Source organism: Mustela erminea, chromosome 1 (assembly GCF_009829155.1).
Source record: "Mustela erminea isolate mMusErm1 chromosome 1, mMusErm1.Pri, whole genome shotgun sequence".
Lineage (NCBI taxonomy): Eukaryota > Metazoa > Chordata > Mammalia > Carnivora > Mustelidae > Mustela > Mustela erminea.
Window position 1 is genome coordinate 19,245,278 of NC_045614.1, and position 16,920 is coordinate 19,262,197.

At 42.5% G+C, this 16,920-nt stretch overlaps 1 protein-coding gene across 1 annotated transcript in view; it reads right to left on the minus strand.

Moving 5' to 3' along the window:
- The window catches only part of AMT (aminomethyltransferase), a 31,303-nt gene that overhangs the window by 11,488 nt on the left and 2,895 nt on the right, over nt 1-16,920 (minus strand). The window contains exon 2 of the mRNA XM_032319670.1: nt 16,534-16,538. The gene's annotated coding sequence lies outside the window, so the exon portion shown is untranslated. The remainder of the gene's footprint in view (nt 1-16,533; nt 16,539-16,920) is intronic.

Below are 16,920 nucleotides of genomic sequence, written 5' to 3' on the forward strand. Positions count from 1 at the left end.
CTCAGTTGGTTAAGCGTCTGCCTTTGGTTCAGATAATGATCCTGGAGTCCTGGGATCAAGTCCCTCATCAGGCTCCCTGCTTGGTGGGAGTCTGCTTCTCCTTCTGCCCTTTACCCAGGTCATGTTTGCTCTTTCTCCTTCTCTCAAATGAATGAAGAAAATCCTTAAAAAAAAAAAAAAAGACCCAAAAGAGTACATTGTGTATGATACCACTTACATGAAATTGTAAAAAAGGCAAAGCTAATATATAGTAATATAAATCAGAACAGTTTTTCCTGGGGCAGGAAGAGAAGGGAAGGGATTGACTATGAAGAAGTACAAGGGAATACTTTGGGGTGATGGAAAGGTTCTATAACTTGATTTTGGTGATTTGTAATTTTTTTTTAAAGATTTTATTTATTTATTTGTCAGAGAGCACAGCAAGGGGAGCAGCAGGCAGAGGGAGAAGCAGGCAGAGAGAGAAGCAGACATCCTGCTGAGCAAGAAGCCCTATGCAGTACTTGATCCCAAGACCCTGGGATCATGACCTGAGCCGAAGGCAGATACTTAACTGACTGAGCTACCCAGGCATTCAAAACTTGATTGTGGTAATAGTTACATTTGTATAGACAATTTTTAAAACTTATTAAACTGAATGTTTAAGATTTATGGATTTTTAAAAATATTTTATTTTTTATTTTTAAAAAGATTTTATTTATTTATTAGTAAATAAATAAATAGGAGGAAGGGTCAGAGGGAGAAGCAGACTCCTTGCTGGACAGGGAGCCCAATGTGTGACTGGATCCAGGACCTCCAGGGTCATGACCTAAGCTGAAGGCATTTGCCCAACCAACCGAGCTACCCAGGTGCCTTAAAGATTTTACTTTTAAGTAATCTCTGCACCCAGCTTGGGGCTCAAACTCACAACCCCATGATCAAGAATCACGTGTTCTACAGACTGAGCCAGCTAGGTGCCCCAATTTTTGTGCATTTTGACTGCATCTATATTATACCTCAATATACATGATTTTATTTATTTATTTATTTATTTTGAGAAAAAATTTTTTTAAAGATTTTATTTATTTATTTGACAGACAGGGATTACAAGTAGGCAGAGAAGCACGCAGAGAGATAGGAAGAAGCAGGCTCCCTGCTGAACAGAGAGCCTAATGTGGGGCTCAATCCCAGGACTCTTAGATCATGACCTAAGCCAAAGGCAGAGGCTTTAACCCACTGAGCCACCCAGGCGCCCCAATATACATGATTTTTAAAGAAAAAAAAAAGCAAAGCAAAAAATGAATGTTAACTATTATGTTTATCATCATCACCATCCTTCTAGGCACTTGTGGAAATAGTGCCTCAGATATCATTAGGTAAGCCTGTTTTATTGATAACAAAGCTGAGGCCAGAAGTGTTACAGTGATTTCCTAAGCCAATAAAGCAGTATGAAGTAGAGCTGGAACCAGGGCCTCTTTTGGGCTCCTTCCTCACAGGTCAGAACCTTCCAGGTAATAATCAGCTTTGGTGACTCGGGCCTATTGAGGAACCCAAAGACACAGGCCCAGTGTAACCCACAGTGCTCTCAAAGTGGGATACCAGACAGACACAAAACCAGGATTCCGGGCCCGCCCAAGGAACAGCCTGGAAGACTTGTGCCTTCCTAGTCCAGGTGCCCCCAGAGACTTCCAGGGACAGAAAACATTCCCTGTCTTCTCATCTTCTCATTAGCTGTTGTGTAGTGAGTACGAACCTTTAATAAATAAATGAATAAATAAATAAATAAATAATATGTAGTAAGTGCTAACCCCTACTAAATGAAAAACAGGAACAAATTGCAAACTAACCACATAGCAAGTAAGCCTAGACCATATGCGTGTAGTGATAAGATTAGCGCGGAGTAACAAGTTGTAAAAATTTTAACTTGTGCGAAATATCGTAGACCAAAACATGTTTACGACGTGTTTATGTTTTTGGTGTGTAAGCATAAGAAAAACAAGTGATGTGATGTGTTTATGAAGGAGACTTAGCACAGTATATAAAGAGGCATCGGGTTGGACTGAGGTGAAGCGAGTTCCATGTCGGGAGGACATCATCGCCGGTGCTACCGACGCCCCGACAGTTTCGTTGCCAACCACTCGCTGGTCCTCAGTCTCAACTTCTGCGGTGACCTCTCTGTCTAGATTGTGAGGCGACGTCTCCTTCTCTGAGACAATGTCAGCGGACCGTGACCAGGCCACGATAGTGGTGCGGACCTCATCCCAATAAAGATCAAGTGAGTTACATCATATCCATCTCTCTATCTCTTCTTTACACGTCACAACCTCCTGGCGGGATGCAGGGGTTTAGCTCGTGACACTGTTGTCAGGGGAAAGTAATTTTTTTAAAGATTTTATTTATTTGACAGAGAGAGAGACAGAGAGAGAGAGCACAAGTAGGGGAACAGCAGGAAGAGGGAGAGGGAGAAGTAGGCTCCAGTGAGCCTGATATGGGGCTCCATTCTAGGACCATGTGATCAAGGCAGACGCTTAATGACTAGCCATTCAGGCACCCCCAAGGGAAAATAATTGGTATCCTTGGGTCTCCTGGACTGGCCATCACTGTCTCCATTTGGATTCAGACTAATGATTCACTCCCTGGGTTCCTGAGAGTTTCCTCTTTCTGAAGACCACCTCATGGTCAAGAGAGGCTTTCTCAAATCCCAGAAGATAACAGGCCCCCTGGACATCAGGAGGATATATGTAAGTTCTGGGCTCTAGGACTTAGCTCTGAAAGCATAGGCCCAGGGTCACCAGCTAGACCCCAAGACTTAACCTTTACTACTCGCCTATTAGTACGCACCAAATTTTGTCCCACATTTTCCCCTAAGCTCTCCTTTCCAGCTTATCTCTTTTTTTTTTTTTTTTTAATTTTATTTGTCAGAGAGAGAGAGAGAGCGCGAGCGCACAGGCAGAGTGGCAGGCAGAGTGGCAGGCAGAGTCAGAGGGAGAGGCAGGCTCCCTGCGGGGCAAGGAGCCCGATGTGGGACTCAATCCCAGGACGCTGGGATCATGACCTGAGCCGAAGGCAGCTGCTTAACCAACTGAGCCACCCAGGCGTGCCTCCAGCTTATCTCTTAACTTAGACAGCGGACCCCAGGGACACAACGTGCTGTGATGGAAACCAAAACTAGCCCTCAAGCAATAACACCTGCTTGGATAAAGAGCTCTGGCAGCCCAGACAACCCAGACCGGTTTGAGCTGAACCCCTGACTCATGCCTGGGCAGATGGACCTTGGAGTGACCCATGGAGTCACCAACAGGTACCTTTACCTCTTCATAATACTGAAGTCTCCACCCGAGCTGAAGCACAAGCCTCATTTACATAACATGCAAGGTATGGATAGGCGTGTTTCCTTAAGGCACATACATGACCTTATGCCTACTTCTCCATCCGATGACAGGGCTCCCATTCCTTTTTTTTTTTTTTTTTTTTAAAGATTTTATTTATTAATTTGACAGAGAGAAATCACAAGTAGACGGAGAGGCAGCCAGAGAGAGAGAGAGAGGGAAGCAGGCTCTCTGCTCAGCAGAGAGGGCTCCCATTTCTTGTTCTTTTTTTTTAAAGTTCATTTATTTACTTATTTTTAGTAATCTCTACACCTGCTGTGGGGCTCAAACACAAGACCCTGAGATCAAAAGTCACATGCTCTTCTGACCGAGCCAGCCAGTACCCCAAGGCTCCCATTTCCATCCATCCTAACCCTAGGGGGCACCAGGTTGGCTCAGTCAGAAAAGCATCTGGCTCTTGATCTCGGAGTCGTGTGTTTGAACCCCACAGTGTGTGTAGAGATTACTTAAAAATAAAATTTAAAAAATATATAAAATAAGTCAGTATATAAATATTCATCCTAACCCTGATTAAAGGGAACCTATTCACCCTTTCTCTGGGAGTCAAGGTTGGAAGTTATTTCCTGTGATCTCCTTTGCTGCACATAACATTTCCTTTGTGTAACAACTCCTCCCTGTGTAGTTTCTGTGTCTCATCAAGGAGCAAATTCATGTTACTCAGTTACAATAGCAGACACAGACCCGTGTGGTCCTTCACTGCAGATGGGTCTTGCTTCATATCTCCCTGGTAGATAGCCACCTCCACTCCTGCCCCTCTAATCCATTACCTACTCTGTGGCAAGACAACCTTTTCAGTGTGAAATCCTCCTGGAATCCTTCTGCTTCAAGGTCAAATCCAAAAGCTCTTTGGTAAATCCATGAGTCCAAGGCATGAATAGCCCCCACCTCAGGCTACTCAAAACCTGCTCCCTGGGGTAGCTGGCTCATTCAGAAGAGCATATGACTCTCCACCTTGGGTTGTAAATTTGAGCCTCAGGTTGGGCATAGAGATCACAAAACAAACAAATAAAACAAAGATAACTTTAAAAAAGAAAACCTGTCCCCTTCCCCAACACTGCTACCTTCACTTGAGTTCCTCCCACATGGTGCCCTCTCTTTTCCTTCTAGCCTGCTCACAGAACATTCTTTAGATCACTTCTGCCCTACCACCAATCACCTATCTACCCTTCAGTTCTTGCTTTAGATTTTGATTTTTTAAGGAGTACTTTCTTGATCTCCTGGACTAAGTTAGATCTTGTACATTGTCAGAGGCTTTCCACATTTTATTGTAATCATCCCCCCAAAGCCTGTCTCCCACACTGGGCTACACGAGGTAGGAGAGCAGGAATTTAGTCTGTTGCCTGTATCCCACATCTCCTAGCATCATGCTGGGCATGGATGGTGCTCAATAAATACAATCCAAATGAACAAATTGTTCTATTTTAGGGACTTCTACTTCCACCTAAAATGGAGTAATTGGGAAAAAGATTTATCCCCCTGCCGTCCTGAGCCAACTAAAGAAGCCCACAAAATATGTGTAACAGGGGCTCCTGGGTGGCTCAGTGGGTTAAAGCCTCTGCCTTCAGCTCAGGTCATGATCTCAGGGTCCTGAGATCGAGCCCCACATCGGGCTCTCTGCTCAGCGGGGAGTCTGCTTCCCCCCTCCTCTCTCTCTGCCTGCCTCTCTGCCTACTTGTGATCTCTATCTGTCAAAGAAATAAATAAAATCTTTAAAAAAATATATGTGTAACAATCATTTTTAGACACTGTCCATCAGACACCACAGAACAGTGATCCCTAAAAGAGGAGAAACAACAAAAAAGCACTCAATGATTATCCCAGCTTACCGTCTGGAAAGAATTTCCAAATATAATGAGGAAGAACTGCGAAGGAGTCTGTCAGACTCCCTGCGTTGAGGAGACAAAACTGGGAGTTTGGGGAGGCAAAGATGACTAGAAGCTAGACAGGACAGAACTTCAGAGAGAGATGACTCCAGAGATCCCTAGGGGGGATCCCCTTGAGGTTTCAGCTTAATATGATCAGCACATGCACGTGAGGAAACTACCCAAGGCCAGACAACCAGACAAAGAACTACCCAAAAGAATTAAAAGGTGATAACACCAAATCTTATTTTGACCCAGAAAGTTTGTATTCCCATCAACCATTAGTTAAAAAAAATGAACAAAAACAAAATGCTAATGAGACAGGGAAGCTGAAGACCCCATAAAAATAGCCATTTTTTCCCTTTGCTTTAGCTTTCTTTTTTTAAAAAATTCAATTAATTAACATACATGTATTATGTGTTTCAGGGTCACAGGTCTGTGATTCATCAGTCTTATATAACACCCAGTGTTCGTTATAGCACATACCCTCCCCAATGTCCATCACCCAGTTACCGTACCCCCCCCCCCAGCAACCTCAGTTTGTTTTAAGATTAAGAGTCTCTTATACTTTGTCTCCCTCTCTGGTTTCATTTTGTTTCATTTTTTTCTTCTCTTCCCCTATGATCCTCTGATTTGTTTCTTAAATTCCACACATCAGTGAGATCATATGATAATTGTCTTTCTCTGATTGACTCATTTCACTTAGCATAATACTCTGTAGCTCCATTCACATCACCGCAAATGACAAATTTCATTTTTTTCCTAAAGATTTTATTGATTTATTTGACAGAGGGAGAGACCACAAGGAGGCAGAGAGGCAGGCAGAGAGAGAGGGGGAAGCTGGTTCCCTGCTGAGCAGAGAGCCCGATGTGGGGCTTGACCCCAGGACCCTGGGATCATGACCTGAGCCAAAGGCAGAGGCTTTAACCCACTGAGCCACCCAGGTGCCCCGGCAAGTTTCATTTTTGATGACTGTGTAATATTCCTCTCTCTCTCTCTCTCTCTCTCTCCCTCTCTGTGTGTGTGTGTATTACATATTTTTTTGGTATTTCTTTTTTTTTAATTTTTTATTTATTTTCAGCATAACAGTATTTATTATTTTTGCACCACACCCAGTGCTCCATGCAATCCGTGCCCTCTATAATACCCACCACCTGGTACCCAGCCTCCCACCCCCTGCCCCTTGAAAACCCTATGAAACTTTCAGAGTCCATAGTCTCTCATCGTTCTACATATTTATCCATTCATCTGTCAGTGGACATCTGGGCTCTTTCCATAGTTTGGCTATTGTGGACATTGTTGCTATAAACATTGGGGTGCAGGTTTCCTTGTGGATCACTACATTTGTATCTTTGGGACCTCTGCTCTGGCTTCTGTTGTTACTAGAACGAGCACCTCACCTACTCTACACATACCTAGTAATTCAAATAGCATATGTCTTCCTTGTAAGGGATAGAGAGATAGTGATATCTTCAGAGTCTTCTGGCGCAATAGATCACATCTAAGGAGTGATGGGGCAGGGTCATCATAAACATTCTCCAAGACCACTGACTCCCAACACCTTGACACCAAGACGCTTAACTTCAGGAAATAAATGACTTCTGAAGAGCATCTGGATCCTCTCCTTGTTCTGACCAGTTCCTGATGCTTAAAAGGACACATGCACCAGACCATAATCTCCAATAAAAACCCCAGGCCTCAAGCAAAAATGAGACTCATGTTCTTTCCAAGTCTCCTGGACACTCTGTTCGTATGATTCTATATACATAAATCTTCAGTAAACTCTGCTTTCCATTCTTCATGAAGCCAAGACCTTCTTAGCTAGTCCTGCAGGACCCCTTCTGGGTCTTCTGACCCAGTCTGCCTCCATCACTAATTCATTGTGCAAAGTGCCTAGAAATTGCTTCAGTTGTGCATAAAAATTTGCCCTAGACTAAAATCTGCTCAGACACCACCTAACAAGAGCTTAAAATCGAGCCTCAAAATGATCAAAATGCCTAAATGTATCCAAGAACAAAGGTCACAAATATTTATAGGAACGCAATAGTATCAGCACTTAAAAAGGTAAAACTTGCAAAGTCTGGCATCCAATTAAATATTACCAGTCACAGAGCACCTGGCTGGATCAGTTGATAGAGCATCTGACTTTTTTTTTTAAATATTTAATTTATTTATTTGACAGAGATCACAAGTAGGCAGAGAGGCAGGCAGAGAGAGGAGGAAGCAGGCTCTCCACTGAGCAGAGAGCCCGATGCGGGGCTCGAACCCATCATGACCTGAGCCGAAGGCAGAGTTTTTAACCCACTGAGCCACCCAGGCGCCCCGAGCATCTGACTTTTGATCTCGGGGTTGGGAGTTCAAGCCCAACATTGGACGTGGAGCCTACTTAAAAAATTATAAAAATTAAAAAATTAAAATTACCAATCATGTAAAGCAGCAAAAAAATGACCTATAATGAAAAGAAAAATCAAACAAGAGAAACAGACCCAGAAATAACCAATTCTAGAGTTAATAGACAAGGACATTAAAACTCAAACATGATATTCCCTATGTTCAAGAAAGTGGAAGACAATATTAATGTTCAAGAAAGAGGAAGACAATATGAATTTAGTTTTTTTGGACATTGCTGTGTTGTGTTGGTGAGTTCGGAGCCCATGGCCAAGGAAATATTCTTGAGACCTCTTTGGTGCAAAATGGTTTTATTAAAGCACAGGGACAGGACCCGGAGGCAGGGTTTCTGCCTGTTGCTGCCTAGTACTCCCTCATGCCTGGGGATTGTGATGAGCAAGTGATTATATACCCTGGGGTTGGGAGAAGTAAAGATAAAGGAAGTTCCAAGAGCACTTAAAAAAAAAAAAAAAGATTTTATTTATTTATTTGCCAGAGAGAGAGAGAGAATGAACACAAAAGGCGGGTATGGGGAGTGGGCAGCAGGCAGAGGGAGAAGCAGGCTCCTGGCTAAGCAAGGAGCCCAATGTGGGACTCAGTCCATCCGAGGGTTCTGGGATCAGGACTTGAGCTGAAGGCAGATGCTCACTCAACTGAGCCACCCAAGTATTCCCCCTCCTTTTTTTTTAAGATTTTATGCATTGGGGCACCTGGGTGGCTCGGTGGGTTAAAGCCTCTGCCTTCGGCTCAGGTCATGATCCCAGGGTTCCGGGATCCAGCCCCGCTTCAGGCTCTCTGCTCGGCAGGGAGCCTGCTTCCCTTCCTCTCTCTATGCATACTGGTTGTTAGGTCGCAGGCTCCGGGAGTGCAGGAGGAACAATAGAAATGACCGGTGGCTCTGGGAGTGCAAGAGTAACAATAGAAATGACCTCAGGGTCCCACCCCAGGTCTTGTCTCCATAGGTAACCTGATACCTATGCTGGAAACAGATAAAAGACACCCCTCCCAACTCCCTCCCTGTGCGACTTCCCCCACTCCCCTTTCAAGAGTCGCGGAATTTCGCCGGTGGGTTCCCACCTCCTCTCAGCGCAACTTTCTTGGCTCCCCTTCTCCTGAGCCCTGAAACTTCTCGGGAGAGTGCCTTTAATAAATCTTGCCTTGCACCCACTTCGCCTGGTGTCACGTTTATCTCGCCTATAAAACCTTATACTTGGGGCGCCTGGGTGGCTCAGTGGGTTAAGCCGCTGCCTTCGGCTCAGGTCATGATCTCAGAGTCCTGGGATCGAGCCCCGCATCGGGCTCTCTGCTCAGCGGGGGGCCTGCTTCCTCCTCTCTCTCTGCCTGCCTCTCTGCCTGCTTGTGATCTCTGTCAAATAAATAAATTCTTTAAAAAAAAAAAAAAAAACCTTATACTTGTGATCTCTGACTGTCAGATACATAAATAAAATCTTAAAAAAAAAAAAAAAAAAGATTGGGCGCCCGGGTGGCTTAGTGGGCTAAGCCTCTGCCTTCTAAGGTCATGATCTCAGGGTCCTGGGATGGAGGGTCTCTGCTTGGCAGGGAGCCTGCTTCCTCCTCTCTCTCTCTGCCTGCCTCTCTGCCTGCTTGTGATTTCTGTCAAATAAATAAAATCTTAAAAAAAAAAAGATTTTATGCATTTATCTGTCGGAGGGGGCACAAACACAAGCAGGAATAGTGGCAGAAGCCTCCGGCTGAGCAGGGAGCCCTATGTGGAACTTGATCTCAGGACCGTGGGATTATGACCCAAGCCAAAGGCAGATGCTTAACTAACTGAGCACTCCCACCCTGTGCACCCTGCCTTTGTTTCCTACATCAAATATAACACTATATGTTAACTGCACTGGAATTAAAATTGGAAAAAAAAAAATAGAAAAGTTGGGGCACCTGGGTGGCTCAGTTGTTATAAGCATGTGCTTTTGGCTCAGGTCATGGTCCTGGGATCTTGGGATCCAGCTCACATAGGGCTCTCTGCTGGGTGGGGAGCCTGCTTCACCCTCTCCCACTCCTCCTGCTTGTGTTCCCTCTCTCTCTGGGTCTCTTGTCAAATAGATAAATAAGGTCTTTAAAAAACAAAGTAAATAAAAAATTAAAAGTTAAAGAGAAATGATGAGCATATTTAAAGATTTTATTTTTATGTAATGTGGGGCTAGAACTTCCAACTCCGAGTTCAAAAGTCATATATTCTACTGACTGAGAAAGCGAGGCACCCCATGGTTTGTTTTTGTTTTCTGAGCATGTTGTGTTATATGTAGATGGAGAGAGAGAGAGAGAAAGAGAATAAGGAATTGGTTCATGCTCTTTTGGAGGCTGAGACCTCCCCAAGATCTGCAGAAGGCAACCTGGAAAACCAGAAGAGCCAATGTACAGTTCAAGTTCAAGTCTGAAAGCCCAAGAACCAGGAAAGTTGATCTCATAAATTCTAGTCCAAAGCCAGCAGGACCAAGACCCAAGAAAAGCTGATATTACAGTCTCAGTCCAAAGGCTGGAGAACACCAATGTTTCAGCTCAATCAAGCAGAAGGAGTTTCCTCTTACTAAACTTTTCTGTTCTTTTCAGTTTTTCAATTGATTGGATGAAGCCCCCCCCATATTAGAGAGGGAAATGTGCTTTATTCGGTCTATTTGAATATTAATCTCACCCAGAAACACCCTCACAAACACACCCAGAATAATATTTAGCTAAATGTCTAGATATTCTGTGGCCCACATAAAAATTAACCATCACAGAGCATTTTGTTTATTTGTTGGTTAAAGTTTTGTTATTTTTAAAATTTATTGTTATTATTTTCTAAATAGACTCCACCCCCAGCATAGAGTCCAATAGGGGGTGAAGTCATGCCTCCCAGACCAAGACCTGAGCTGAGATCAAGAGTCAGACACTTAACTGACTGAGCCACCACCCAGGCTCCCTTAAGATTTTATTTTTACATAATCTTCACACCGTTAGGTCTACTTTGGTCTACAGCATTGTTTAAATCTTCTATTTCCTTGTTGATCTTCTGTCTGGTTGTTCTAGCCATTATTGAATGTGAAGTATTGGAGCTGCCAGTTATTATTATAGAACTATCTATTTTTCTGTCCAATTCTGTTAATTTTTGTTTTATGTATTTTTGGGCCTTGTTGTTAGATGTGTATATGTTTATAATTGTATCTTCTTACTGTGTTGTCCCTTTTATCAATATTATTTCTTCCTGGGGCACCTGGGTGGCTCAGTATGTTAAGCCTCTGCCTTCAGCTCAGGTCATGATCTCAGGGTCCTGGGATCGAGCCCCACACTGGGCTCTCTGCTTGGCAGGGAACCTCCTAACCTCCCCCCCGCCCAACTGCCTGCCTCTCTGCCTACTTGTGATCTCTGTCAAGTAAATAAATGAAATCTTTAAAAAATATATTATTTCTTCCTTTGGGTTGCTCGGTTGGCTTGAAAGGCCCCCCAGTGTTGGGTCCGTGACTAAACGCTCGGTTGGCTTGAAAGGCCCCCCAGTGTTGGGTCCGTGACTAAAGGAGTGAGCGAGACTGATACAAAGCGAAGGTCAAACAAAGCTATACTTCACACCAAGCTTCAAGAATCAAACAGACCAGCCGGGGCCAAGCCTCTTACAGAGAGGGTGACCCCTCTCCGCCTTACAGACTAGCTTTTAAGGGCAAAGGCCATGTGGTTGGGCCTGGCTACGCACAGGTGGCCAATGAGATTATAACACACAGAGAAAGCTGCACAGTCATGCTAGGTCACACATAAATGACCAATTGAATTACAATTTACCCCAGTAGACATTTTTTTTTTTTTAAAGATTTTATTTATTTATTTGACAGAGAGAAATCACAAGTAGATGGAGAGGCAGGCAGAGAGAGAGAGAGGGAAGCAGGCTCCCTGCCGAGCAGAGAGCCCGATGCGGGACTCGATCCCAGGACCCCGAGATCATGACCTGAGCCGAAGGCAGCGGCTTAACCCACTGAGCCACCCAGGCGCCCAACCCCAGTAGACATTTGAACTAACCTATCACCTTGGTCAGAATTGGCGCCCTAAAGGTGGGCCCATACTCCTTGGTAGCTAGGGAGACAGTATATGCACCGCCTCCCCCCCCCCCCCATTGGATGTCTCCACCTGGCCTGACTGACCCTTGTATTTGGGCTTTGTTACGTGGGACTGGTTTCCAGGACTTGTTTTTAAGTAAGTCCCTGGGGGGGCGGGTCAGGGACAGTTTAAGTTTACTGCATAAACAACAAAATGACTGTTTAATCCAAGATGGAATCACTCTGGATAAATGGGCCCTTACAGGCTCAGTCTGTAGAGCACGTGACTTTTTTTTTTTTTTAAGATTTTATTTAATCATTTGAGAGAAGAGAGAGAGAAAGAGAGAGAGAGAGAGAGAGAGAGAGAGAAGCAGACTCCCCACTGAGCAGGAAGCCAGTCACCAAGCTCCGTATCAGAACCCTGCGATTATGACCTGAACTGAAGGCAGACACTTAACCGACTCAGCCACCCAGGCACGCTGAGCATGTGGCTCGATCTTGGGGTTGTGATTTCAAGCCCCATGTTGGGTAGAGATTAAGATTAAGGTAGAGATTTAAGTAGAGATTACTTAAATACATAAATATTAAAATATATTTCTTTGTCCCTTATAAGCTGTTTTGACTTAAGTCTATTTTGTCTTATAATAACATAGCCGCCCAACTTTCTTTTGGTTACTAATTGCATGGAGTATATTTTTCTACACTTTTACTTTCAACCTCTCTGTGTCCTTCTATCTAAAATGAGTCTCTTGGGGCACCTGGGTGGCTCAGTGGGTTAAGCCGCTGCCTTCGGCTCAGGTCATGATCCCAGGGTCCTGGGATCGAGTCCCGCATCGGGCTCTCTGCTGAGCGGAGAGCCTGCTTAAAAAAATAAATAAATAAAATAAAATAAAATAAAATAAAATGAGTCTCTTACAGATAGCATATAGATAGATCTGGGCTTTTAAATTCTAATCTTCTAAACTTTTACTAGTAAGGTTTAACTCATTTACATTTGATGTGATTCCTGATAAAGGATTTACTTGTGACATTTAGTTTAGCTGTAGGCATTCTGTATGTTTGTTGTTGTTGTTCCTTAATTCCTTCCTTTCTGGCTTTTTAAAATTTAGTTAAATTTTTTGTAGTGTACTAATTTGTTTTCCTTCTTTCCTTTTTTGTATTTATTTATTTTTTTTTGTATATTTGTTTTGTTTTGTTTTATGTAAGCTCTACACCCACTATGGGGCTTGAACTCATGACCACAAGATTGAGTATCCTGCTCTATCAACTGAGCAAGCTAGGTGCCCTTTGTATATTTTTAAACTACTTTCTTGATAGCTAACTTGGTATTATGATTGACATCTTAAATTTATAACAAGTTCATTTAAATAATACCAACTTAGAGGCGCCTGGGTGGCTCAGTGGGTTAAAGCCTCTGCCTTTGGCTCAGGTCATGATCCCAGGGTCCTGTGATGGAGCCCTGCATTGGGTTCTCTTCTCAACAGTGAGCCTGATTCCTGCCTCTCTGCCTGCCTCTCTGCCTCCTTGTGATCTCTGTCTGTCAAATAAATAAATAAAATATTTAAAAATAAATAAATAATACCAACTTAGTTCCAACAAATTTATAAGCAATATACTCCTATACATCTCTGTTCCTACCCCTCTGTTCTTTATATTGTTATTATCAAAAATAATATCTTTATATGCTTTATGACTGGTAACATAAATTTATAATTGTTTTATAAAGATTTATTTATTTGAGAGAGAGCATGCGCACAAATGTGAGTTGGGTGGAGGTGCAAAGAAAGAGAATCTCAAGCAGATTCTGCCTTGAGTGTAGAGTCAACCCTGGGCTCAATCTCACGACCCATGAGGTCATGACCTGAGCTGAAATCATGTGTGGGATCCCTAACCAACTGAGCCACCCACATGCCCCAAGATTTTATTTTTAAGTAAACTCTAAACCCAATGTGGGGCTTGTACTCATAACCCTTAGGTTAAGAGTTGCATGCTCTACCAACTGAGCCAGCCAGGGGCCCTGCTATTTATTTATTTATTTATATGTTTATCTTCCAAGTTTTTATTTAAATTCAAGTTAGTTAACGCGTAGTGTAGTATTGGTTTTAGGAGTAGAATTTAATGATTCATCACTTACATATAACACCCAGTCCTTATCACAAGTGCCTCCTTAATGCCCATCACCCATTTAGCCCAACCTCCCCACCTCTCCTCCAGCAACCCTCAGCTTGTCCTCTATAATTTTTTAAAAATATTTTTAATCCATTTATTTGACAAAGAGAGACACAATGAGAGAGGGAACACAAGCAGGGGAAGTGGGAGGGGAGAAGCAGGGAGCCAGATGCAGGGCTCGATCCCAGAACCCTGGGATCATGACCTGAGTGGAAGGCAGATGCTTAATGACTGAGAAACCTAGGCACCCTGTCCTCTGTAGTTAAGAGTCTCTCTCTTTTTTTTTTTTTTTTTTAAGTTAAGAGTCTCTTATGCTTTGTCTCCCTCTCAGGTTTTTTTTTTTTTTTTTAAGATTTTATTTATTTATTTGACAGAGATCACAAGTAGGCAGAGAAGTAGGCAGAGAGAGAGGAGGAAGCAGGCTCCCCGCTGAGCAGAGAGCCCGATGTGGGGCTCTATCCAAGAACCCTGGGATCATGACCTGAGCCGAAGGCAGAGGCTTTAACCCACTGAGCCACCCAGGCGCCCACCCCTCTCAGTTTTTATCTTATTTTTCCTTCCTTTCCCCTATGTCCATCTGCTTTCTTTCTTAAATTCCACATACGAGTGGAATCATACAGTATTTGCTTTTCTCTGACAAAAACAATATTTTAATATTATTTAATATTAAACTTAATTTTATTAATAATAATATTTAATAAAATTATGTGCTATATATTGTTTATAAAATAACATATAAAATAATACTATTTTAATATTATTTGTTTAATAAAATTAACATAATACCCTCTAGTTCTATCTATGTCATTGCAAATTGCAAGGTTTCATTCATTTGTTGGCTGAGTAATATCCCATTTTATATATATATATATATATATATATATATATATATATATATATATACACCACATCTGCTTTATCCATTTGTCAGTCGATGAGCATTTGGGCTCTTTTCATAATTTGGCTATTGTCGATAGTGTTGCTATAAACATTGGAATGTATGTGTCCCTTTGAATCAGTAATGTAATTGCTGGGTTATAGTTCTATTTTTAACTTTTTGAGGAAACCCCATGCTGTCTTCCAGAGTGGCTGCACCAGCTTGCATTCCCACCAACAGTGTGAGAGGTTTTCCCTTTCTCCAAATCCTCACCAACATCTGTTGTTTCCTGATTTGTTAATTTTAGCCCTTCTGACTGGTGGGAAGTGGTATCTCACTGTGTTTTTTTTTTTAAGAGTTTATTTATTTATTTGACAGACAGAGGTCACAAGCAGGCAGAGAGGCAGTCAGAGAGAGAGAGGGAAGCAGGCTCCCTGCCGAGCAGAGAGCCTGATGAGGGTCTCGATCCCAGGACTCAGGGATCATGACCCAAGCTGAAGGCAGAGGCTTTAACCCACTGAGCCACCCAGGCACCCCCTCACTGTGGTTTTGATTTGTATTTCTCTGATGATGAATGACGTTGAGCATTTTTTTCATGTGTCTGTTGGCCATTTATATGTCTTTGGAGAAATGTCTGTTCGTGTCTTCTGCCCATTTCTTGACTGGATTGTTTTTTTGGGTGTTGAGTTTAGTAAGTTCTTTGTAGATTTTGGTTACCAGCCCTTTATCCCATAGTATCATTTGCAAATATCTTCTCCATCCCATAGGTTGCCTTTTAGTTTTGTTGATTGTTTTCTTCCCTGTACAGAAGCTTTTTATCTTGATGAAGTCCCAACAGTTCATTTTTGCTTTTGTTTCCCTCGCCACTGGAGATGTGTTTAGTAAGAAGTTGCTGTGGCCAAGGTCAAGGAGGTCGCTGCCTGTGTTCTCCCCTAGGATTTTGATGGTTTCCTGTGTCACATTTAGGTCTTTCATCCATTTTGAGTCTATTTTTGTGGGTGGTGTGAGGAAATGATCCAGTTTCGTTTTTCTGCATGTGGCTGTCCAGTTTTCCCAACACCATTTGTTGAAGAGACTGTCTTTTTTTCACTGGACATTCTCTCTTGCTTTATCAAAAATGAGTTGACCAAAGCAGCCCTGCCTCTTTTTTTTTTTTTTAACATTTTATTTATTTATTGGACAGAGAGAGAGGTCACAAGTAGGCAGAGAGGCAGGCAGAGAGAGAGAGAGAGAGAGGAGGAAGCAGGCTCCGTGCTGAACAGAGAGCCTGATGTCGGGTTTGATCCCAGGACCCTGAGATCATGACCTGAGCTGAAGGCAGAGGCAGCTCTGCCTTTTATTTATTTATTTATTAAAAAGATTTTTATTTATTTATTTGACAGACAGAGATCACAAGTAGGCAGAGAGGCAGGCAGAGAGAGAGGAAGGGAAGCAGGCTCCCTGCTGAGCAGAGAGCCCGATGTGGGGCTCGAACCCAGGACCCCGGAATCATGACCTGATGATGACCTGAGCCGAAGGCAGAGGCTTTAGCCCACTGGGCCACCCAGGTGCCCCAGCTCTGCCTTTTAAATCATATAGAAAAAAGAGATGAAAAAAAAAAGAGAAGTTACAGACTAAAGTAAAAATACAATGATACTGGCTTTCATACTTACTGAATTACCTTTACAAGTGTTCTTTTTTTAATTTTTAATTTTATTTTTAAGGATTTTATTTATTTATTTGACAGACAGAGAGAGAAGGAATACAAGCAGTGGGAGTGGGAGAGGGAGAGGGAGAAGTAGACTACCCACTGAGCAGGGAGCCTAATGTAGGGTTCGATCCCAGGACCCTGGGATCATGACCTGAGCTGAAGGCAGACGCTTAATGACTGAGCCACCCAGGTGTCCCAAGTGTTCTTTTTTTAAAATTTATTTTATTTTTAGAGAGAGAATGAGTATATACTTTAAGAAAATTAAGTTAAATTATTTTAATTTAATTTAATTATAATAAAATAAAAATAAATAAGCAAATGGTTTAAATTTTCTCCGTTCTAATTTCTTATAAACATCCATAGATATCATTCACATAAAATCCCTCCTAAGCCTCAGTAATTTTAAGAGTGTAATGTTGTTTTGTGATTAAAAATGTTGAGACTCACTACTCTAGGGTTTATTTCCTTTTTAAAAAATGTGTATATTTATGGGGTGCCTGGGTGCCTCAGTTAAGCATGTGCCTTTGGCTCATGTCAT